The sequence below is a fragment of the Pinus tabuliformis genome, chromosome 6 (assembly GCF_031772625.1).
Source record: "Pinus tabuliformis cultivar Carrire ecotype Pingquan chromosome 6, CPIR1, whole genome shotgun sequence".
Taxonomy (NCBI): domain Eukaryota; kingdom Viridiplantae; phylum Streptophyta; class Pinopsida; order Pinales; family Pinaceae; genus Pinus; species Pinus tabuliformis.
Genome location: NC_142292.1, coordinates 324602713 through 324629075, shown reverse-complemented (window position 1 = coordinate 324629075; position 26363 = coordinate 324602713). Strand labels below are relative to the sequence as shown.

At 35.3% G+C, this 26363-nt stretch overlaps 1 long non-coding RNA gene across 1 annotated transcript; it reads left to right on the top strand.

The window, feature by feature from the left end:
• Positions 1 to 19537: 19537 nt before the first annotated feature.
• LOC149258609 (uncharacterized) lies at positions 19538 to 21071 on the top strand. The gene is made up of 3 exons (XR_016246200.1): positions 19538 to 19572; positions 20187 to 20458; positions 20642 to 21071. It is a non-coding gene; the product is annotated as an uncharacterized LOC149258609 (long non-coding RNA).
• The last annotated feature ends 5292 nt before the right edge of the window (positions 21072 to 26363 follow it).

Sequence of the window (26363 nt, the reverse complement as noted above, 5' to 3'; positions counted from 1 at the left end):
CACTTGGACACCAACAAATTGATTTTATGCATCTTTGTTTAATCTCCATGCTTTGATATTTGTAACTACTACAAGGTAGCATAACTAGGAGATTAAGGTCATGGAGAAGGGAAACACCCTCATGGTTGATAGCATCATCTGCAATGAGCTTTCTTAGCTTGAATATTCTGTATGTGTTTTAATTCATTGATACAAATATCTTTCAAGAATTTTTTTCTTTGTAAAGTCTTTCAAGATAATAAAAACACAGAAAGAACAATAGTCAAGCTCCTACTTCAAGTAAGTGGAGAACGATTAAATTTGGGATGCACTTGATAGTGGCAAGGGTGGTAGTGGTCAATGAGTGACCAAATATTTCCATATTATATTTAAGAAGCCATATGGAATTCTTCCATTTTTGGGCATTAGATGTCATTTTGTGTATTGGAGAGATTGTATCATTTTGTAAAACAATTATAATGGATCTAATTTTGATGATGTTGATGAATGATTGTGATGTTGATTTATCCCTTGATAGATTTTCAAACACAACAACTATTTCCTCACATAATCAACATCTTCATGTTAAAAATTTATCTCTTGGTATTATACATTATTTTATTTAAATCATGGAAATATTGATGTCACATTTCAATGTCAATAATGTTGACGTATTTGAAGGAAATTTAAAATTGTGGGTTTAAAGGATCTAGAAAACTCTCTTAAATTATGTGAAATGCATGCAACATTACTTATGTACACTTTCATCTACTGATAGTATGTTAAATTTTTCTACAATATATACAGTAGATGCAATTTTCTACCAAATAATTACTTCCTAATGATTTTCACATAATATTTTTATGCCATTAATATCATTAAGCAATTACACTTTAGAAAATATCAACAATAAATGAAACAAAAACAATAAAGATCATAGAAGCACAACTGTGCACAATAGAGACAATATTTTTACCCTAGGAAACCTAACCTGGGGAGAAAAAATAGAGATTTTTCTTTAGGAGAAATTATTCTTCATCAAGGTTTACAAACCAGAAATTTGTCTAGAAATATGTGTCAATATATATGTCCAAATACCAATCAAATCTAGTCAAAATAAACAACTAGTCAAGGCTAATCAAACTAGGAAAAATGCTCAGAGGTCAATGTTTGTTTGTGTTCAAACTTTGGCGCTATCCAATTTAAATTTAATGGAAAAATTAGCTAAATAGTGATGGTAAGAAAAAAATTCTAGCATCAATCACTCAAACTTTCATATTTGTCACACACAGTATTGTAGATGGAAATTTCACCACAAAAATATAAACTTAATCTTCAAGAAACACTCTTGAAGGATACAAAATTAGAAGAACTTTTCTCTTCATTTTGGGAATGACAACTAATCTAACAAGAAATAGCATATAACTCACAATCTTGGAGTTAGTTTTTCACCTATATATTAATCCTTCAACAAATCCATGAGTTTCCTCACGTATATCTTAATTGCTTGGTTAAGATGCTTGAAATACAATTTCCTTGATCAACAAAAATTACGAGGATACAAAATGAGTGATGTGATTCCTAAGAATTTACCAAGGTATGTAATGTCATACCCTGTTATCACTCAGGTTGTCCCTAAAGCTCCTTAAAGGGATACGGCCGAGGTAACCACAAACCAATCTTTGGACTGCAGGTCCTAGCCTACCTGCAGTCAGAGACGACTCTCTCTTTATGCTTTAGCTTTATTGAAGATGATATTAGGCTAGTTATTGAGTTCAAGGGGTTTTGTTTATGTTTGGTGGGAAGGAGGATGTTTTCAAGTGGAGAGGCAATGCATAGTGTGGTAAGTTTCAAACCATTGGGCATGGAGTCATGGAGTAGGACTGTTGGTGCATTTTCTTGGTCACAAGAGGAATGAGGAGCAAGGTAGCTGCTCGTGAAACAACACTTAAGTTTAAAAGGATAGAATGAGGGCTAAGGAATGAGAGGCAACAAAGAATCTCTCACTCAGCTTAACAGAGGGAAGATGAATGAGCTCTATCTAGGAGTAGCTAAGAATTCTTAAACAACAGTCATTCATATGTGAAATAGATCAAACATGAGCCATAAAGGAATTCATATTTATGCCTAAATCAAGAGGAAAACATTAAGAAGCCACAGAAACTGAGCATAGAGTGCAGCTAAGAAAATTCTAGACCAATCTTTTGTTCTGTGACTTGAGCATGTATGAAATTGAAATAACAGAGGTGAGAAACACTTATTGATCCATATAGCAGCACATGAATTCCATCATTCACTCTTCAACCATTAAAAACACTTCAAACAGTCCATCCTCCAAGCTTTAAGCAGTCTTTGATTAAAGAAATCATATCAGATACAGAGTGAGTCTCTAGAGGAGTCATACAACCAACCCTTAAAACAGTGCAGAGGGTGGTATATATAGAGAAAATTTCTACAAAATATCTATCAAAATAGATCTATGCAATAACTGCTTCTAATGCTAAGTTCTGCTGGAAATGAATGCATAAAATAACTTAAAACAGCTACGCATGAGGGAGCTGCCTCATCAAAATGGCTCTTTAGGGCTGCACAGGGTCCTGCAGCTTCAAAAATGGACTGAAAGAGTGCCTTGAGCCACGCGTTGTCCTCTGTGTGATAACTGCACAATTAAGGAAGCAGCGCTGCTCCAAAATGTGACTGGGACCATTGCACTTGTCATAAATCTGCATTGAAATCCTTTAATCTACCTTCAAGTGGTCCTGTTGCCTTAAATGGCCAAAATTTATGAGTTGGTGAGCTATACGGCTCAATGATGGCTTGCTAGATCTACTGGGGCCATTTTGAATTCATCTGCTTTGAACCGCAATACTGATACTCTCTGCCGCTTTCCTGATACTCTTTGGCATGCACCTGGTCCTTTCTTGACCTCCAAATGCCTTTGAACTGTCCAATCACCCATTTATGGCCGCTGCTCGGCCTTCTGCCGCCTTTGGAGTCGTTATCAGTCTTTGTCGATTAGAAAATATTCTTTAAAATGATAAAATGTTGCAAAGTGATGAAAAAGGGATCGCCCACAGACCACCGAAGAGCAACCCTTCATTTGGATGTATTATGGGCCTCAAGTGATTTCAAAATAGCAAAGGAATGCATCGTTCCTTTGCAACTGGGCGGGCATGGGCACCGCATATAAAAATGGCCCTTTTTCTTCAAAGTAGGCAAAAATGCCTTTAAACGTAAGAAATCCTCGAAATTGGGCAGAGGCGGAAAACTGTTCATCTCTTTAAATTGTGGTTGTTGGATCCGGCGTGGGCCGATCCAACGACCTAGATTTCATCGCTATATCACATCAGGGCAGACCAGGGGGTGGCACATAAACAATCGCCGAAACTGCGCAGACCCGATATGCTATAGGCCCTTCCTTTTATTTGGAATTGCGTCCGGCCCATCGGCGATGTCATATTGGCGGATTTACAAGAATTTGGTTTGCGGACCCGAAATGCTAATATACCATGCTTTATTGTTATTTCGGCTCTGCAAGTCGAAGCGATACATGGGGAGTGTTGCGATTAAATCAGGGCCATTGATCTGGGGGCCCGATCCGACGGCTGGCGCTAAATCGCATATCGGCAGTCGGAGGGACCGAGGGGTAGCATCTGTGTGATCGCCGAAAAATGGCGGACCCGATATGCTATACAGACCCACTTTATCTCTTTTCGGGTCCGACCCATCGGGACCCTCATATCGGCGGATTTACAATTGAAACGGGTCCGCGGACCCGAAACCCTTAACACTGTATTTACATACCATTTCGGCTCCGGCTCGTCGGGAGCCTTCCTTTCGCTGCACAAGGGGCCCTTACGGACCCGAAAACCTCATAAGTTGCGCCTTTATAATATTTCGGCTCCGCTGGTCGGAGCCATATACAAGGGGTGATCGCCGATTAAATATGGGCCGTTGATCAGGGCAGGGCGATGGACGGCTGAGATTGAGTCGGCATTTCGCGTCGGCGGGGAGCATGGGGATGGCCACATAAAATCGCCGAAACGCCACCGGACCCGAAATGCTTTATTGGCCCTTTCTTTATTTGAAATCGGGTCCGGCCCGGGGCCATATGTGATATGTAATGCACGAGGCCCGATCGCCGATCACCGACATGCGATCGGCGATAAACAATTGGAGGCCTATATTTATGATGTTTAACATGTGACTGCCCCCTCCCGACAATGATATCGCATCGGAGGGGGACCAAAAGGGAGCTTTTTGCATCGGAGCAAGGCTTTTTGATAAAAGAGAAGCTTTGGTGAAATCGGAGGGGTCTCCTTTGGCATTTCAAATGGTTTGTGAGCCATCGGAAGGGGTCCGATGCAAGGAAAATTTTAAGGATGGAAAATTTTCTTGAAGTTTAAAAACATTGGCGAATCTCACTAATCCCTAATATGCAAACTATAAAATGTGTATTGATATATTTGTAAAATTATTCAAATCTATAATGATTTTATATATAGTCTCTATATAATGTTGGCGATTTTTGAGGTAAAATAATTTTATATTCTAAAATTTGGGCGAATCGTCTTTTATAAAAATTGCTAATTGGCGAATCTTTTTTTGGAAAAATCAAGGAAAATTAGCCCACTGGGCGAACATTAGCCCCTAAAATTTTCCATGGTCCGATGGCCCAAAAGGGTAGAATTTTATGCCATTTGAGGGATTTTCATGGTTTTTTGCATGTTAAATGGCCCAAAAAAGGGGTTTATGCCTCTGAAAAGGCAAAAACAAGGCAAAAGATGGTTTTATATACATATGAATGGAATTTTATGCTTTGTGAAGGAGTCAAAAAGCATTTGGGAGGTTTTATGGAGTGATGAAGGGCTTTATGCATTGGAGGGAGTCCAAAATGCATGAGAAGATGGTTTGAGGGGGGTAATGAGGGTTCTTGCTAAGTTTCAGATAAACTTAGCAATTCCTGAGGATGCATATGGTTATTTTTCAACCAGGGGGAGGGGATAAGTATATAGGGGAGTTATATACATATTTTTAGTCGGGGAAGGGGAAATAGATAGGGAGCTACATAGTAGTGTTAGTAGTTAACATGACAAGTGATAAGAAAGCGCTAAGTATGTGAATCTTAGGCTATTAAGAGGGAAAATGACTTATAGAAGGAGTATGGACATTCCATGAGTGAAGTAGATCTTCACCAAGGCAAATGATATGGAACATGATGAATCTAAGAGGTATCAAGCAGATCTTGACCTCTTTTAGGGGAAGTTAGTGAGTGATTTATGGAAAGAGGAAGAAGGGGAAGTTAGACATGCATTTCTTAAAGTCCTCCAACTGAACAACTACCTTCAACTTCTGATGTGATGGATATAACACTTGACAATATGAAATGGATCACAAGCCATGATTCTGCAACCACAAAGCTACCTACCCGACCTACTCACCTAGCATTTTCTCTTCTTTTGGTTTGGGTGCACTTGAACTAGCATACCCAGCTTTTCATTCTTTCTTGTTGCTTGTGCTCCTATCTACTTCTACACTTATTTCAGCCAGGGGCTCAGATTAAGCTGTTGAGCACCCTTGTTTCTCTACCTAACTACAAATCTGCCAAGATTAAGCTGTTTGGACAGATGTTCATTCTCTATATTCTACAACATGAAATTGAAACCCAGGGAAGCCAAGATTAAGCTGTTTGGCCTTCCCATACTTGAAAATTGATCAAAATGGATTACTCATCAAGACTGGAACAAAGCAGTGGCATTTAGATTAGCTCACTTTCACGGATACTTCTCTGGTCATCTGTAGCAAATATGGAGCATTGCAGCAAGCAAAGTATGACATATTTGGCATGTAAAAATGTCGATCATGAAAGATGATTAACCTGCTGCAGCAGGAGGCTAACATACCTGACGCTCCCCTAATTTTTACATGGCTAATTAATTATATTTCCCCCACATAGGTAAATTTTAGTTAATTATACGTAGATGACATACTCTGCAACCATGCCAATTAGTCAGTTTGAAGTATCCCTCGGTTCTTGGGATTCAATAATCAATATGTTAAAAATTTCTCTCTTTAGTTTGATTCCAAGGATGAGATGCCCTCAAATGTACTAGCTTATATTAAGTTCACACATTTTCCAATTAATCCCAACATACTTTTGGTAGTGTTTTTGTAGCTATGGTGTACCTAAAGACACCTCCTTAGTAGTTGGTTGTGTTGTTTTAAAGGGGTTTGACCTAGGTTTAGAATGTGTTGCACACCAATAAAACCCTCAACCACTATCCTTTTCAGAAATGACCTACAAGCAGATTGCAGTCTCACCCAAAGTGGTTATGTGATGTTGTAGAATCAGGTTTCTACAGCTAGAGCGATATGCGCACTGTCACGTCCATGTATTTACTTATGTCTTATCTCTTCCTACAACTTTGCGTCCATGAATAAGTTCGTGCTGATGATTAATCTTTCAGAATTATTCTTAACGCATAGACATAATAGAAAACAATATAACATGTATTCATTTGCATATCAATAATAACAGAGAATGAATACAGAAAGGTACACAATACTTCGCCAAAAATTCTTCTTTATTAATAAGTATCTTCAATACATGCTCTTCCCTAACCTTCACACCTAGCTGCATGTGGTCTACACACCAAGACTCTTCAATACCTCTGCATACTAAGCTGCGGAGCCTTCCCTAGAAATACAGACTCAAAATAGAGAATACGAATAATTTATGCTTAGTTATTCTATATGTATTCAACAAAGTATTACATATTCTTTATATGGACTTCCCTACAACAAGACATGGTTTTGACAAAACAATGACTAAAACCCAATACTCGTTACAAAATAAGGGGCTTTGAGCCATCCTAAAGGCCCTAAAACATTGCATGATAAATATAATTTCGTCAGCTCTACGTGTTACGCTCCTTAAAATGTGGAATATTTGACCCAAAACTTGGAACAAGTTGGGCTACACCCAACAAGACCGCAACACTTACCTATGGCTCATCTTGATTCAGTCAACTTCGGTTCCCTTGATTTTTGCTGCGATTCTGTTGTAGACTACATTATACTGTTGGACTATCTCTACCATTTATTTCTCCTGTTTGTGCACTTCCTCCAAAAATGACTTTGTGGTTTGACTAGCAGCCTTCTGTAGTATTTCTTCTCCCTTTTCTTCAACTCTTTGAGTCTTTTGTCCATTGTTTACAATAGGTTAAGGGAGTCATCTTGCCATAGCTAAGTCCTCACTTGCAAAATGTTCTCCTTCCTCTGAAGCTCATATACCTTCTTTTGGAGGTTCTTCCCTTCAATAATACTGGCGAGTTTCCATAAGACTGGTAGGGTCCTTACAACTGCCAATATTTCATTGCGCTGCTTTTGCTTCCCCTGTAATTATTCCTCAATCTTTTGGATGTTTGGATCCCCCTGCAGTGAGGTCCAAATTTTCATCGTGTCATCTAATAATTTCCCAAAGTCCACCACAGTGTCGGAGATACTTTTCAATGCTTCCTTTAAGTCTTTCTACCTCTACTCCTACACTTCTAGTGGCGTGGCTGGTTGTAGCCTTATTTGCAGCTCTGATATCTGCACTTCATACTCAAATTTTACTTACACAAAATCTACCATGACAACTTTTCTAAACTTGGATAAGGGCTTGATCCTGCTAATCATCCTGCTTCACCAAAACTTTTACAAAGACCTGCTTCTTTTTAGTGACAATCATCATTTATAATAATCAAGCAACATTCCCCTTTTATTAGAGATTGATCTACCCACTAGCATGTTGGTTTTCAGGAAGATCCTTCCATGATCATGTCAGCAAGATGATTTTCACAATTATAGGTAAAGTTTTTTTTCAATTTGTTAATTTTATGGTTTTTTATTTTTATTTTTATTTTTATTTTTATTGGAAAAGAGATGATCAGATTCAAAGTAGGTTGGAATCACCACCTACCATCCTTAACTTTGGTTTTCGTTGTACTTGTTGCATAAAATCTTCCTTGGTGAGGGGATGAAAATATGCCTTAAGTCTATGCCCATTCACAAGAAATACTAATTCATGTCCATCAATAGTTTTGATCTCTACTGCCCCATTCTCAAAAACTTTAATTACTTCATACGGTTCCATCCAACGTGTACAAAATTTCCCTTTGAAATGTTTAAATTTAGAGTCATAAAGGAGTACCTAGCCATCTAGTTGGAACTGTCTTTTCTTGATTAGCTTGTCATGCCATTTCCTTCATTACTGTATTATTAACACATTTTGTTGAACACCATCCCTTCTAAATTCATCAAGCTCATTCAGCTGCAATAGACGTTGTTGTTGTGCTTCCGAGAGATCTAGTCCTAATTGGATTGTCGTTCTGAAAGATTTTATCTGGAATTAAATATGTAACAATACTTGTTTTCCATATACTAGCTCATAAGGTGTATGACAAGTTCTATTCATCCAGGTAGTTCTGTAGGCCCATAGTGCTTCAAGTAATCTATTAGCCCAATCCTTCTTCTAAAGATTTACTATTTTGGTAAGGTTTGTTTTGATCACTTTATTTGTAGATTCTACTTGACCATTTGCTTGCAGGTGATATGGCATTGATTTCCTGTGCCAAATTTTATATTGCTCCATAATTCCTTTAACCATATTAGAAATAAACTATGGTCCATTGTTAGTAACAATTTCTCTAGGAACACTAAATCTAGTAAAAATATCATTAAACAAAAAATTAGCAACAAATTTTTCGGTAGCAAAAGAAACAACTCTAGGCTCTACCCATTTAGTTACAAAATATTTACAAACCAAGATATTTCTTTTGTTTAATGATGTTGGAGCTATAGGTCCCACAAAGTCAATGGCCCATTTTTCAAAGGGTTCAATCATAACTTGAGGACACAAAGACATTTCATTAGCTTGACTAGGCTGGCCCATTCATTGATAGCTATCACAACATTTGACATATTGTTTGGCATCCTTAAACAAAGAAGGCCAAAAATAGTTAGCTTGTAAAATTTTATTTGCAATTCTCCTATCAGAAAAATGGCCCTCACAAGGCTCATCATGGGCATATTTCAATATTTCAAACACTTCTTCTTCTCTCACACATCTACAAATAATAAGATCAAGTCCTATGTAAAAGAGATCTCCTTGAATCCAGGAATATGAAGTAATTTTTGGATAATATTCCACCTCTCTCGAGTGGATAAGTGAGGTGGTGTTTTTCCTGTCACTAAATAGTTAGCTATATCAGTGAACCATGGGGAATTCGTTGATACTGCAAAAAGATTCTTTTCAAGAAAAGAATCAACTACAAGAATTGTTTCACCAAGATTATTTAATCTTGAAAGATAATTAGCTACAAAATTAGATTTTCTTGGTCTATCTATAATAGTAATATTAAATTCCTGTGACAAAAGTAACCACCGAATCACTCTACCTCTAGTCAAAGTTTTATTCATCAAATATATTATGGCATAATAATCTGTATGTACAATTACTTCATAACCTGTAATATAGTGTCTGAATCAAATATCATGGATAGAAACTCTTTCTCAGTTACTATATAATTCAATTCGGCAGTTAGCAAGTTTTTACTAATGTAGTAAATAACATAGGATTGTTGGTTCTCTTCCTATCCTAAGGTTGTGCCAATAGCAGTATCCAAGGCATCTGAAGAAATATGAAATGGGAGGGACCAATTAAGACCTCATAGAATTGGTGCCTGGACTAATTTTTCCTTCAGTGCCTCAAAAGCTTGTTGGCAAGCCGTAGTCCAAGAGAACTCACTATCCTTAGCTAACAATTAGAAAATTGGGGTAGCTATCCTAGAAAATTTTCAATGAATCGCCAGTAATAGTTTGCATTTCGTAGGAATCCTCTCACTTCTCTTTGTGTTTTTGGTGCAGGAAGACATAAAATAACTTCTACTTTGGCTAGGTCTACCTGGATACCTTTGTCAGAAATAAGATGGCCAAGAACCACCCCCGCTTTGCACATCAATCTACACTTTTTATCACTCAAAGCGAGGTGAGATTCTTGGCAACGAAAAATAATTTTCTCTAAATTTTTGAGGGCTTCTTGGAATGAATCACCAAATACTGAAAAATCATCCATATAAATTTCTACACACTCAAGGTCAGCAAAAATAGCCAAAACTACCCTTTGAAAGGTAGCTGGTGCATTACACAGCCCAAAGGGAAGCACTCGATAGGAAAATGTCCCCCAGGGACATGTGAAGGTAGTATTATCTTGATCCTTGGGTGCGATTTGTATTTGGTTATAACCGCTAAAGCCATCTAAAAATGAAAAGTACTTTTTACCGGTAAGGGTATCTAGCACCTGATCAATAAAGAGAAGGGGAAAATAGTCCTTAAGAGTGGATTTATTTAATTCTCTGTAATCGATGCAAATATGCCATCTCCCATATTTCTTCGGGACTATCACCAATGGGGAGACCCATTGGCTGTTAGATATAGGATAAATGAAATTAGCATCTAAGAGTTTTTGTAATTCTTCTTTCACAACTTATCTTAGTGTGGGATTCATATGCCTTTGGGGTTGTCGAACAGGTCGGGCTCCCTCCTGAATATAAATATGATGAGTGCAAGTTTTAGGAGGGATTCCTTTCATGTCCTCATAACTCCATGCAAAGGCACCAAGATGGTCTCGCAACAAACTCACAAGTTGCTCTTGTTGGGATGAATCCAGGTCTGAACTAATGTGTAAAGATTTGCCTAGACTAATCTCAACGAGAGTGGTTTCGGGTTCAAGAGTATAGGTAGGTGCTGCTATATTTTGTGATGAAGAAGGTTGAGAATTGTAACTTTCTTGAAAATCTAGACTAAATATCTAACGAAATGAATCAAAATTTGGCATTGTGTCTAGATTATTCAAGAAATCTCATATCTCACCCTCCTGGGTTGACTCGGTGTGATGGTGAATCAAGGAAACAGATCGAGTCTCCTCATCACTACTGTCATAGTCTAGCCATAAGGTATCTCGAAGCTCCTGGATAGATCTAGTAGGTGCATATGAGGTGACGTTTTTCCTAACCTCTCCATGAGAAATATACATATCACAAGAGAAACACCTAATATAATCATCTGTCGTGACAAGCCATGGTCATCCCAAAATCAAGGGATGCCCTCCAACAGGATTTTTTGGCTAAAGCACAATAAAATCCATGAGGTATTCCCAAGAATCAATTGAAACAACCACATCATCCAACACACCTTCTGGTTTGATTTTAGATCTATCTGCAAGTTCAAGCACAGTAGGGGTAGGATGAATATGAACCAACCCAAGTTGATCCATGGTTTTCCTATTCATAACATTAATGGCTGCCCCTAGGTATATTAACACATTGGGGACAAGGATATCACCTATCTGAATAGAAACAACCAGGTTTCTAGGATCTCTATACTTTTCCATTTGCATGCATCCTATCATCAACTCGACTACTTTTCCAACGACCTAAATGGATTGAGGTTCTACTCTTTTCCTTCCTAGCTTCTTAAGACAAAGTTCCTTAATTATTTTTGTATAAATGGGGATCTCTTTAATAGCCTGAAGCAAAGGGACCTTTATACAAAGATTCCTAAGCTCGGAAGCCAGACTAGACTCGGGAGTGGGGTCATTCTTCTCCACAACTAGCCTCTCCGGATAGGGAGGCTGGTTTGAAGAAGATGGTAAAGGCTCCGAATGTGTGGGAATGGGTCGAATGGTGACATCTCTTTTCGAATGATCAGGAGTTCCCTCCTCACTTTTCTCCTCAATAATCACCATAGGTTGTTTTTGTTTTTTTGGTTTTACTACCCTTCCTGATCTTAGTTGAAGGTCATTGACCCCAACTGGCATGGCCTGATAAATGGGAGAAGGGAGTGGTCCAATGGAATGGATCAATTGTACTTCTTATTATTGGGGTTTGGTACCGGTTGAGAAGGCAGTTGGGGTGGTCGAAAGGGTGGTGGTAAAGGCAATGGTGGCATAGGTTGACTCTGCTGAGGTAAAGTTGGTAATGATGGTTGTGACATTGGATAAGGTGCATATGTAGTAGGATATGATTGCATGGGTGCAAGATATGAATAATGAGGATGGGATGATCCCCTCCATCCTTGTTGCCAAGGTTGAGGAGGTTGTCCATACTGAAAGTGATTCCCATGCTGCTAAGGTTGAGAGTGATTTTCATTATGATAGGAATATGATGGTGCATTATAACTGGAAAAATGTGGTGCATGTTCAGGAATCATACTTATACCTACCTCAAGCCAAACTTTTTGTGCTCTCATAGCATGCAATGGCGCAAGTTCAAAATTCTCTCCTTCAAATGTTGCTTTCAGTCCTGGTATAGAAGGGCATTCCTTGGTAGGATGTTTTCTTGTAAAAATCACACATTTATTAGCACTTTTAACGTCGGCAAGACATTCTCTTAAAATATGCTTTTTCCTAGACTTTGGACAATAAAAAGACAACAACTCTTGTTCCTCTACCAATTTTGGTTGAAATTTCAAAGAGTCTATTTTTTTACTAACAGTTTTCATAATTTCAATTTTCATATTGTCCATTTTATTTTCCAAACCAATGATCATAGAATCTTAGATCCAAGTTTATTATTTCTACTTCGAACTCCTCTATGGATCTAGATTGATTCTATGAGAGCTTCCTGCACAAGTCACAAATATGATCAAAAGTTTTCTGAGAAATATCCCCTTGTCCTAATAAATTCAAATTATTTCTAGCATCATCGGTAAGCCCACGTAAGAACAAGGTTCTAATAGTACTTGGATCAAATTTATGTTTTGACCTTTGGAGGATATATAGAAACCTTTCTAGATAATCTTCCAGGGTCTCATCATCACCTTGCACAATAGTGAAGATCTCATCCTGCATTTCTCTAGTTTTACAATATTCCTGATATTTGGTCAAAAATACTCTCTTCATCTATTCCCAGGAAGCTATAGTATTCCCTCCTAATCCCATGAACCAACGTAGGGCTAAATCCTTGAGAGTTGCAGGAAATAGTTTTAACTTCTGGGCATCTGTAGAGTAATCATAGCTTCTACATAATATATCAAATTCAAATAAGAATGAATTTGGATCCTCATGTACCTTACCATGAAAATGAGGAAGAGTCGATGGTGGAATGTTCTTCATTTGTACAATTTCTTTCGGATCCATGATTGGAAACCCAAAGGTGGATTGTTCCTCATTTAACTGATTCTCACCAGTCCCCTCAACATGGTCCTCATGATCTTCCATTCTTGTACCTCTGATTGAACCACTCTTAACAGAATGAGAAGGTTGACTATGGATTAAGTTGGTCTTTTGAATTCCAATAGTTTCCTTCTTTCCCTTTGTCAGCCCCAAACTATTGTTTCCAAAGTCCAAGTGGACGGTTCCCACATGATAAGTGTGTGTTTGTTTGGACTTTCTCCCTACAAAAGAAGGCCCAATATGAGAATTTTTTTCAGATTTATCATTATTTCCTCGGCCCTTATTGGGCTTCAGACCCCTACCCTTTTTAGTCATACATTTTAAAACAAATCAACCAGAAAAGAATAACCAACTGAAAATTTTGCTGAAAAAACTTCAATAAAATGCTGCAAAAAAATAAAATAAATAAATAACACATGCAAAAATAAAAATAACATCCCTCAAGCACATTGCAAAAATAAAAGCAGACTTACCCCTATTGAAGAAAAATCATAAAGTTATTACCAGATATTTTTAATGCCTCCCCGACAACAACACCAGAATGTTGGGTTTTGGAGTTGTAATTCACCAAATGCCTTCATCACTTAATTTGTCAACTCGGGGCTATGTAAGCTTAGAGGCGTAGCACAAGAAATGCCAAACGATTCTGGAATTTTATTTTGTAAGATCTACTTCTATCTTCTCTACTTGCACTTGTAGAATCAAAAGAATGAAAAGAAACAACACCAAGCAAATTTGGTACTGGAATCAACTAAAATAAATACTTGCCAAACTTTAACAAAAAGGAATTGAAATAAATCTACAACCAACTTCAAAGAAATATGGAAAATAAATAGAAGATAAGATCCTTGTGATTGAGTCTCAAATTCTTTAGGAAACAAAATGAATAAATATGACTCTGATTAAATCTGCCTCTATTAGAAATGTTTCATTCCTACACCGAAACAGTGTTCCTGTACCAACAATGAATTAAGTTCCTGCACTAGGTGTTCTGACTTAGTACTGGAACTCTGAGTTCCTGTACTAGAATTCTCTATTCTTGTACCAGAACATTTGTTCTTGTACTCATAACTAACAGTCCCTGTACTAACGAATCGATGTTCCTGTACTGATTTCTATTGTTCCTGTAACGATGCATCTTTATCTTAAATCACTTTTACCACGCATAAAGTATGTTAACCAACTGAGAATAAATTTGAGTAGAAAGGAAATATTAACACAATCATTCAAAAGAAACAAAGATCCTTCAACAATCAAGCATTCAAATAGAAGCACTTTGAAAGCTGAAAAAAACCCTCAACTAACATAAAGACTTTTGCATGAAAAAAGTAAATGTCTACTTAAAAGGGAAAAGTGCTCCTTTCCTTTAGATTTCTATTACAAAATGAGTAAACTTTGTTTTCTTAAAACAAATATTTAAACTCAGAAAATGTTGTAAATAATCCCCAGTCGCTTGATAACTTATTATATATCTTCAAGGAAAATATTACAGTCATCTTCACACATGGATTTACTTATGTTGTGATAAGAGTTATTGTTTAAACATGAACACATTCAAATAGATTGAAAATAAGTCAACTAAAATTAAATCGACTTGTAAATAATTTAACTGAAAGAAAATCGACTGTAAATGATTTAATTGGAAATGAATCATAACCCAATCTTAACTTACGGAAATGTAAGGCAACACTTGTATCAAAAAGACAATCATGCAATACTTAGAAAGGAAGACTAAGAAAATGTTGTAAATGAGATTGACCAACACACTTACATACCACAAGCCCTTAGATCTGAGATGCACATGCGTTTTCACAAAGAATCCATTAATCCGTGATTTAATTAAATGAAATAAACACTCTTCTACTGAAACCAGTATGATAAGATATAGCACACTTACAAGACAGAGGGATAATGGGTTCGCTGAGCCCTAACCAACTAGCTCATTTCCCTTTACGAAAACGTGAAGATCAACTACATGAAAGGATCATCACATAAGATAATAACCCAAAATAGATCGAACTGGCATTGCTCCTTATATTATTAAAGTTTGTTGCAAATATACATCAAAACTTCATAGTTCCAGCCCAGAGACAGGTGATACAAAACAAAGTCTACACAATAGCAAAAATTTCCCAAAGTATCGCTCCCTAGTTCTAGCCTAAAAACCCTATTTATATACAGACATTTAGCTCTCGGCCGCAACAAAAACTTAATCAGGAATGTGCTAGTCAAAACCCGGCCTCCTCTTTTCATGTTTTCCTCAACACTCCGAGCTTATTTCAAAGTACATAGATGATCCTTAGTGAGGAATGCACGTCATTTGCTCAATAGATACAATATTTTTGGCTGTGAGTAAGGTAAATCTGTCAGATGTATTCAAGTACAAGAATGGGTAGACGGTACAAGAACCTGCGTGTACCAACCAACTTTTACTTTGATTAATGACTTTTACTTCATCACGCCTTTAAGGAAATGGAGAATAAGTAAGTTACAAAGACACATAAACTTATTTAACCTTTTAAATAATGATTAAGCCTATTTAACCCATATTTTCCAAAGTCATGAAGAGTCCAGGAATATGTGCAAAAGATTGAGTTCTAGTCAATGTGAAAAAGAGGGTTAAAGGGTAGGATTAGGACAAGTTTAGGGTCAAAATTAGGAGAATTATGGAGACCAACACCTCCTTTCATCTATTTTCAAACTGGATCCCAAGAATTTTTGCTAAACTCGATTCAACTCTGCAATACGACCTCTAGCAATAAGATATCATCATCAAATCAAATATAGACACCACAGACATATGCTCTCCAAACTAGTAGAAATAGTGGCCATATCAAATCTAAAATACTATCAGACCCTCACATCAATGTAATGTTGCATATTAAAATTAACATCATAAGACACTATGGCTATGTGCCAAATGCATCAATAGCTCATGAAAAAACAAATGTGAGAGTCACCAACAAAAACACTATCCAGTAGCATACAAAATCTCTCCAAACAATCTTTAATCCAGCAACATCAAATCTGATATATTCTGCAGCATGCTTCAGATCTGCTCAATATGCAACCATTAACACTCATACACTGAATCATCTATGCTCTCCAATAGATCTAAAGCATAATCACTCGTTGCAGCCTTCTCTTACACACATACATTCAACATCTGTCATCAACCAATTCCAAAATTGAATATATAAAACATGTAGGGAGAAATTTAGCTTGGGGCTAGGATCAAGGGTGCAAAAATTAGACCAAATCAATCCACTAAGACCACTGCTTGTGCAATAAATGAGTTCACATCATTGGAGGACCTTCACAAATTATTTTCGACCTATACAACTTATTATGGAAGCATCTAGGAATTTCCATGTCAATTTTCTTCCAATTTGCACAAGGAATGCTGAGAAAAACTAGTGAAAACCCTTAGTCGCATGAAAAACAAAGGTTAAACTTGACTCAAACCTTCAATCTCTCCCATACGCTTGTCTACTATTGACTGGAGCCTTTCAGTCGCTCTCACATGCTTTCCCCCATGCAACTAGGGCTAAGGATGAAGAAAAACATCAAGCCTTCAATTGAGAACCTCTGCCACATGTTGGATGCTCTTCTTCAACTCTTGTACATGCCTCCAAACCTCTCACATAGCCTCTTGACACATCTACAAGTGGATCAAAGATGTCTCCCAATTGTCACTCTCCAAAAATATTATCCACAAGCTTCTATACCTCTGACATACCTGCAATACTCTGCATCACATCACCGTCATCAAATATAAGGCCATCACACTGCAACAAGTCATCTCCATGAGCATAAGCATGAAGACCTAGATGAAGACCTAATTGCCAACTCAAATAGTGTGCCAACTCATCATCAACCATACCAATGCTATCATCTGTCCATTAATACATCACAAGGTTGACATCAATGCCCACACAATCATCTCAAGTCCAATTCATTTAGCTACAACCGTGCTACAATGAAGTCATTGAAACATCAACTAGTCTACAAGGGTTGACATCAATGCCAGCATGAGCTAGTTGCCACCATGAACCAATGTCAATATCAGCTTGTCTACAAGGGTTGGCATCAATGCCAACATGAGCTAGCTGCCACCATTAACCAATGCCAACATCAGCTAGCTCGATCCATGCACACCATAATGTCAACATCTTGGCTCTTGCTAAGTCATGAATTCCTACTACATCTAGATTTTATGGGATGTTGGATACAATCTTGGTGTTATAGTGACAATTGTGAGGTTTGATCTTGGGCTTCACCTAGATTACTCCAAAAGGTCGTCGTTTCACCATGGTAATATATATATATATGAATTAATTGACTTTGGGTATTTGCAATAGAAGATAGAATTGTGCTTAGGGAAGTGGCTAGTGATACTTAGGAGGGCCATTTGGTATTTTGCAAGCCTTGTCTAAGGGTTCTAAGAGATGTCAAACTCATACTAATTTCCATGTTAATGCTTTTTGGTCATGCACTTGGGTTTTGTTTATTTTCATATGGTGATGTTTAGTTTGGATTTTCTTTAGGTTCCATATTGACCAAGTATGTTGCAATTTAATAAGAGAATTAAATTTATGCTTATTTTTTCCATTTAAACATATTATGAATAAAAATAAAAAATAAAAATAAAAAAAATTACATACTTGGAATCAAAGGAAGGCTATGCTAGTAGAGTTTGCTAAGCATACCTCCCTGATTTGCTCCCAAAATTTGTCCCCAATTCTCTCAATGTTAGCAAAAAATAAATGCATAATTTATGGAAGAAATATATCAGCCATGTCACTTTTCTAATTCTTTCCCACAAGAGTTCATGCATGCTCTTAAGAACACATGCACATTTCTGCAAGGATTGACTTGACAATGAATTCACAACCTTGGTGGTGGTTTAGAAAATCTCAAAGCTAGGAAATCAAGAAAATGTGTGCATTCATGTTCTTGCGACATGAGCATGTTTCTACTAACCCCATTGCCACTTATTCGACCATCACCCCTCTCTCTCTCGCTATATATATATATATATATATATATAGTTCCATAGCATTAGGGACTACCAAGGGAAAGAAATCATCCTTCCTCTCAACCCAAAGGCAAGAGTGAGGTTTCGAATACCATGTCAACCCCACATTACATATTCATTTAAGCACAAGAACACATTTTTGTGTTTGCATGTTCCTACTAACCCCCATTGCCACTTTTTCAACCATAATCTTAGTGCTAGTACTCAATATGTTATGGCTAAAATATTTGAACGGCTCGTAGATTACTCTTTTCAATAACTTAACATGTCACTTTACAGTGTTTGAACCTTGGTGGGGCATAACAACTATCCTTCTCAACCACTCAAATTAAACTCAAGTGACATTTAGTTGTAGATCTACCATGCACTTAGTTGAATCAAAATTTGAGGAAAAAAATATATAATTATAAAAAATTGATCCCTCTCAACATATGACAAATCTTAAATTAAGATAGATTTAAGTTGGGTTTATTACATTATAAAATGAAAATAAATATGAGTGTGATCTAGCTACTAGGCACTTTTATCTTTTTTATTCACAATACAATTTTTAGCAATTTTATTCACAATACAATTTTTAGCAAGATCATACTTAAAAAATGCTTTCAAATTTATAAATAAATCCAAAATCTTAAAAACCTCTTAACACAATTAAGTTTTGCAAAACAAACAAAGCAAAGCAAACAAAACATATAATAATACAGATTACGCTTAAAATGTTTTACTTATCTCTTAATTTCTTTAATAAAAAAATTGTAGACTCTCTTCCATGATTTGTAACAGGAAATAATGGGCATTTTGTATGATTGAAGCGTGTGCGATGGAGATTAATTTGACATAATTTTTATTTTTCGTTTGAATTGCTACTGGAAGTCAGCATTAATTGGAGAGAATTTTTATTTGAATTGCAACCAGAGGTCAGCATTAATTTGATATAATTTTTATTTTTTATTTGAATTGCAACTAGCGGTCAGGTATTTCGGGATATTCGGAGAAACCGGAATAAGTGACCTCAAATATCGTTGGGTGAAATTGCTTTCTAGGCTCGGTGGTGGACGAGACAAGAGTTGCTTGATGTATAACGAACACAGACAATGTAATGCAACTCATGTTTGAGTGCGGTGTGTCGTATGTGACGTCGGGGCCGCCACCTTATATTTCCATTTATTCACTTCCATGCCCTTCTCTCTATCAGCGTGCCCCACGAACACTATTTTGGACCACAAGTAATTATGAGCATTTGGATTTATATGCCCTCTCCTTCTTTTAAAAAGCCAGAGTTGCTCCACTGTAAGACTCGACCAGGCGATGGAAATTGTTGAAGTTAGGCGAAGTAAACGTAAACCCTTGAACGCCTTTAGCTCGCCATTTGATTTTCTCGATAGTGTTTCATGATTCAGATTGGATTTAAATGAGAAGAGAGATTCATAGGGTTTGTTTAATATCTGATTTAAAGTTCATGGTTCAGATCAGATTTCAATGAGATGCTAGATATATAGAATTTGTTTAATATTTAATATTTAGGTGGTAGTAATTTAATGATAAATTATTATTATAAAGGTTGGGTTTTTAGAGAAATAGTTTTTCTACATTTAAGATTTTTAGATATTTTTATATCACTGCTGATTTGTCAAATATTTGGCAATCAGATAAGAGGTTGCCCAATATTCAACCATCAAAATAAGCTCAAAAGTTTCGAACTAATAAATGTGATTTATAGAAACATCAACCACATTGGTTAGTTCTAAATGAGTTGACCCTAAAATACCCATGTGATTGATTTAGAGAGTTATTTTTCTAACCCTTATGAATCACATGATGTTAAGTTCAAAAATGTTGGGTGTAATTGCAAAATGCATTGTGTAACATTTAGGATACATAATTTTATAATGTGTTATACCTTCGATTTTTGTTACTAAATTTTTTAGTAATGCCCATTTGTATTTTTGGCAGGAATGCATCGATCTGGGAGCGGTGAGTTTGGGGATCCTGCTAAACTTCCATGGATCTAAGCTATAATATAGATCGTAAAACTATTATCGTCAGCAAACCTTTCCTCTTCTCGCAGTGGATAAATATAGGAGCGTTTCTGTTAACAACGCGTGTCTCAATATTGGAAGTCGGTTTTCTTTCTGTAACACACCCTTCTCTCAGGAAGAGTTCTTGATTCTTGATCTCACAAGAATTCCTCTTCTCTGGTGATACGTACACATATAGTTTGCAATGTAATGGACTGTATCCAATTTTTAGCGGCCATTGATATTACTTAGCTATTGTGTTAAATTTTGATATGGCCTGTTTGTATATTAGAAATAGAATGCATTGAAAAAAGATGAATATGAAAATTTCTTCACACAAATCCATTTGGCATGCTGCTTGACCTCTGATTTTCTCTCTTTTTCTTGCAGATCTGATCTCATGAACAGGAAAAGGTGTAGGAAAAGGTGTGTGAAATTGAGACATGCCTTGTTAATTGAAATGTTGTATTGAGTATCCATTGCGAGAAGAGAAAGGCTTGCTGGTGAAATATGATTCAGAATCCGAAAAAACTTCAACTGATGGTGGGGAAGGCAAGCATTCTATCATTTTTCAGAACCTATCTTCCACTTCTATCATTTACTATGCTAAAAAAAAATTTGGTCATAGATGAAGGGTTGATTCGATTTAATAGTGAAAGGCGTTGGATTCCCTGATCAACAAAATGAGCTGCATTGAGAATCCTCCTAATAAACACATATGTTTCTCTTCATTCATGTGTTACTCGCACCAGTTTTCATTTCATTAAGTGTTTTCATCAACTGAGTTTTGTTAGAGTTTAATGTCAGCCGAATCCTCCTAATAAACACATATGTTTCTCTTCATTCATGTGTTACTCGCACCAGTTTCCATTTCATTAAGTGTTTTCATCAACTGAGTTTTGTTAGAGTTTAATGTCAGTCGATTGCATTCTATTCGATTTGATATATTAATTTTTTGGGATTTTTTTTGGGAGTAATACTATATCAAGTGAGTTTATATTGGGAGATATATATTGAAGAAAAAATGGCATATTATATTGAGAAATATACGGCGGGTAAAAGGCTTTTAATATGGAGCTCAAAGTTAATAAAAAAATATTAAAAAGCATTTTAGTTGGTTCGAAATGAGTTGACCAAATTTTTCAATGTGACAAGAAGGTATAAAAAATGTTAATGAAAAAATAGATACCTACAATATGTAGTGGAAGAATGGGGTTTTTAAATTGGGAAGGTGTCTTGGGTTCCTATTGGTAGGGGGTCAAATAATGTGTCAGATTCATTGAGCTAAAGCCCCTTATCTCTCGTGGTGCTTGTTTGTGTTTTTCCAAATTATGTAATTATTGAAAAATAACTCTTACCTGTGAATTATAATAGTTATGAACTAATTAAGATATAAGTTATAAATTTTTAATTATGAGTTATAAATTTTTAATTATATGATGAAATTTAAATTTAATTAAGGTAAAACAATCATAAGTTAATATCTAAATTAATATCTAAATTATGTTAGGAAATAATTAACATGTATATTATATGATGAAATTGTATCCCAGCAGACGAGCATGAAAAAAGAGAAGCTAGGGATCAACGATTATATGTTTAATTGAAAATGAATAACTAAATAAACCAATTACGGTGCGCTATAATTATATCTGGACCATTCTTATGCCAAATGTAATATAGCTGAAAAATGGCTCTGGATCATATTTCGGTTTGTTACATAATATTAAATTCAAAGATAATAACTTTACGATAAATACTTTCTTTTGATGCAGTTGGCAGGTTTGTAAATTTAGATGGTTTTCTTGTGTCTTTCTTGCAAGGCAACATCAATCAATAGTCCCGTTCTAGCGTTTGTTTAACGTGTAACCTGGTTGAGATCTTCTGGTTTCAACCATGGTTATGGCTGTACTTCAAACTGTTGTGCATAACTTGAATAACTATTACCATGCACTTGCACATCAATATAATGGTTTGTGTTATTTAGCCCATTAAAACACGATGCAGTAATTTTGTGGATTGACTGTAATATATGAACAGACTCGAGTGTCACAATTATTCTTTTTGTAGATTGACTGTAATATATGAATGAACAGACTCGAGTGTCACAATTATTCTTACCACAAACATTTTTTTAGCATAGGAGATAGTCCCACACTTTCTTTTATGAAAGATTTATTATTTTTTGTTGATTGATTAAATTTGTTCAAATTGCAAGATATGATGTGTTAGTAGCTTTTAGAAATGGTGGGGTTGATTTGATCTTTTTAACTCAGATATAATGAGTAAGAAGGTAGCTAGAGTTATTTTAACTCAATTGTGGGTAAAAGATTGATGCCTTAAATATAGTGATGTGTGGTTTAACTGTAAGTTTTGTTGGGTAAATTTCATTGAGTATAGTGTCTTGCTATGATCTCCGCTCAAGGAGTAGACTTCCTTTATCAGTGAGTCTGAGGTCTTGCTAAATCATAAGAATTTAGTATATCGAGTCTTGCCAAATCATAAGAATTTAGTATATCTGGCTTGCAGGTTGCTGGATATATACTCTTGGTGTTATAGTGACAGCAATGAGGGTTGATAGCTAGTCTCCCTTAAAAAAAAGATTAATGTTGTAAGGTGGCCATTTTAACTTAGTTGTGAGAAAAAGATTCATGTCAAGAGTAAGGTGGTAGTCAATGATATGAATAAAGATAAATATGATCTAAAGTAATAAAACAAAGTTAGTCTAGATTTATCTTAAATCTATAGATCTATCAAGTGCTGCTAGGGATCAAATCTCTTGACATTTAAACCTCTTTTACAATGAAAAGAGTTTTGATAGTAAGTTAAGATGGATCTAGACTGGTATATAATATACATTAGTTCTTATAAATATTCAAACAATTTATTTAAGTATTTTGAAATAGTTTTAAAAAGTACAATGATTATACATGTGGCTCACATAAGAGTGAAAGTATAAGATTATTTACTTTTAGTTATTTTATATTTTTCTAAAGTTAATATAAAATTACATATGGATATTGAAATATTGTATTTATGAGTGAGAGTGAGGGTAAAATATTTTTATTGTTTTTTTATTATGACGGAGATTGTTCTTTTTATTTTGAGCATTGGAACACTGTAAATTAATCATCTATACCTTAAGATATAGAATTAATAATCAATATATATTATTAAGTAATATTTATTTATTTTTAATATTAAAAAATTAGTTAATGATGATAATAGTTTTAATGAGTTAAAATGTTAGGAAGGTTAGTGTTATAACAAATATTTTGAAATCCTAATTTAATGTGTGTACTTACAATAGTTGAGAATTTTTTTTTCATTTCAACTCTCTTCTTGTCACAAAGGTGATGATTTATTTGAACCATGTTGTTTTATGAATTCTTCAATGCCTTTTTCACTATGGAAATCGTGAGAGTTGTCTCTTATTTCAGCAATGTTGATTTTCATACTTTATTTTATTAGTTAACTCATCATCTCACCACAATTTCCGTTTACACTTCCATGTCATAATTCTTTTAGTGCTATGGCTATTATGTAGAGTGTTATCTTCTTATTTTAGCAATGTTATTTTCATTTTTACCTTTGTCAAAGCCTATACATACTTTTGATCTTTAATATTAAGGTGCATAATATCTAAACTTTCTTTTAATATTTAACTTTTTATCTCACCACAATTTCCCTTTAAACTTACATGTCATAATTTTTTTAGTGCTATGATTATTCTATAGAGTGTCATCTTCTTATATTCCTAAATAATTTATTCAAGTCTTTGGCCACTATGACTAGAGTCTAAAGCATTTTTTGGAAACTTCTTGCCTTAGATTTGTTTTATGACTAGTACATTATGTACCTATTCATATCCATACACCCAATGGGGGAAATAATTGCTTCTATGAGGAGGATAGAATAGGATAGAATGCATTGTATTAATTGTTAAATTATAAGTTATAAAATATTTTTGGATTTGCTCTACCTTTATCCACAAATCTCTAGAGATGTTGTAGCCCTAAACTTCACAACCATATAAGATAACATCAGTGATGAAATCTTAAAAATGAGCTTCTTCTTATCCCATAGTTAAAGATATGTTAGTTTACAATTTTTTTCAAGTCCATTATAAGCCTCCCAATCTTCATTTATCATTTTCCTCTATTATAGTTCCAATTTTTCTTGTGATGAAGATCATTTTTGAGATATTTAAATGAAGTCACTTCCTCCATGTTTTTGTTGTCATACATGAAATTAGCATAAGTGATACTTTTGCATTTAGTTTTCATAACCTTCATGATATCATTATTAACATTCATACCTATATTAGAACTAACTATATTAGAACAAGAATCCTTAAGGAATTTTAGTTGCTTGTCAATATCATAGGGATCCATCACCATAAGGACAATATTAACAATGTAAAGTAGGAGGATGATGACTATACCAACTAGATTCACGTTGGCACAAGAAGCCTTCACCATAAGAGCAGTTTTAACAATGTAAAGAAGAAGGATAATGGCGATACCAACTAGAGTCAAACCAACACATGCCGCTTCTTTTTAACATCCCTCTAATTTGTCCATGTACATGCCAAAAAGAATAGGTGACAGTGGAAAACATTTCTTAACACCTATGTTACAATTAATTTGTTTTTTCCAATGCTTAATGTTGCTAACAATGATCACATGAATATAATAGTTGAAAAGGTGGCAATGGGGTTGACAGGAATGCACTCACATACGAACATGCTTATTTTGTCAAGAACATGCATGGTTCTTGATTTCCGCGAGCAGGTTCTCTTATCAGGACAAAAAATATAAAAGGAAACAACACACATTTTTTTTTTCATTGAGCAAATTTGGGAGATAAAATTAAGGGGAGTTTGACAAACTCTATTTGCATAGTATTCAATTGATTCTAGGTAAGTATTTTAATGTAATTTGGTTTTTTCTTAAATTCCATAATTTGTTTAAATAAAAAAAATAAAAATAAATTTACTTTTCACTTATTAAATTGCAACACACTTAATATGGAGTTTAGAGAATATCCAAACCTAACATAACCACAAGAAAAAATGTCAAAACCCAACCTACAACCAACAAAACATTAACATGGAAATGGGCATAGGTTTGATCTCTTTTAAAATCATTATACAAGACTTATGTAATACTAGAGAGCCCTCATGGCTTTCATTAGCCACTTTAATGGACACGATTGTGTCTTCCATTACAAATGCCTAGGGTCAATTAACTCATATTTATGATTATAGGGCGATAATGTATGAATATTAAAGCAAGATTCTAAATAAATACCAAGTTAGAGAATTGAACATTTCAAAACAATAGATATTGACATTGTTTGTTGACCCAACAACCCAACTACAGCCACCAATAACAAAAACACGTATTTGTATGGACTGGTGCACCTATCAACCATTTATGGATGATTGGTTATGTGGTTGCTTTATAGTATTTAACAAATAGTACTACAATAATAGGTAGGTTCCCTTTTATTTCCTTATGAAATTATGGGTAGATATTATGTTAGGTGACCATGTCAACTACCTCAACTTCGTTGAAATCTAAGGGGTGAGTTTTGGGTCTGTAAAGGATACAAAAAATGTTAGGCATGGCCTATTACTAGGTTCTCATCCTCCTAAGAAAAGGCATGGCCCCCATACCTAACATCCTCCTATAGAAAATAGCATCATTGAAATGCAAACACCCACATCCACCTTGAATTACAACCTAATGCAACAAAACACGTTCATATCATTATATTTCCATGAGTGACCTATAGGTGATGTTAGGGGAGAGGGATTTACACTATACAATAAATTATACTCATAAGAGGGCACATGCATGTACTAGGTATTCTCATCCTAGTTCATGTGAACCTCATTAATTCTTGAGTTGTGGGTACAATTTTTATGAGTCTGCAGAGGCCACTAGACATGATAATTTCCTAGAGTTTAATATCTTGGCCATCTCTATGTCCTTCATTTATTATGTGTGTGAGCACAAATTATTTAATTACATGATGCTTGTAGTTGCTATGCTTGGATAGCAGACCCTCAATTCCACTAGATGCTTCAATATCATTAATTTCCATT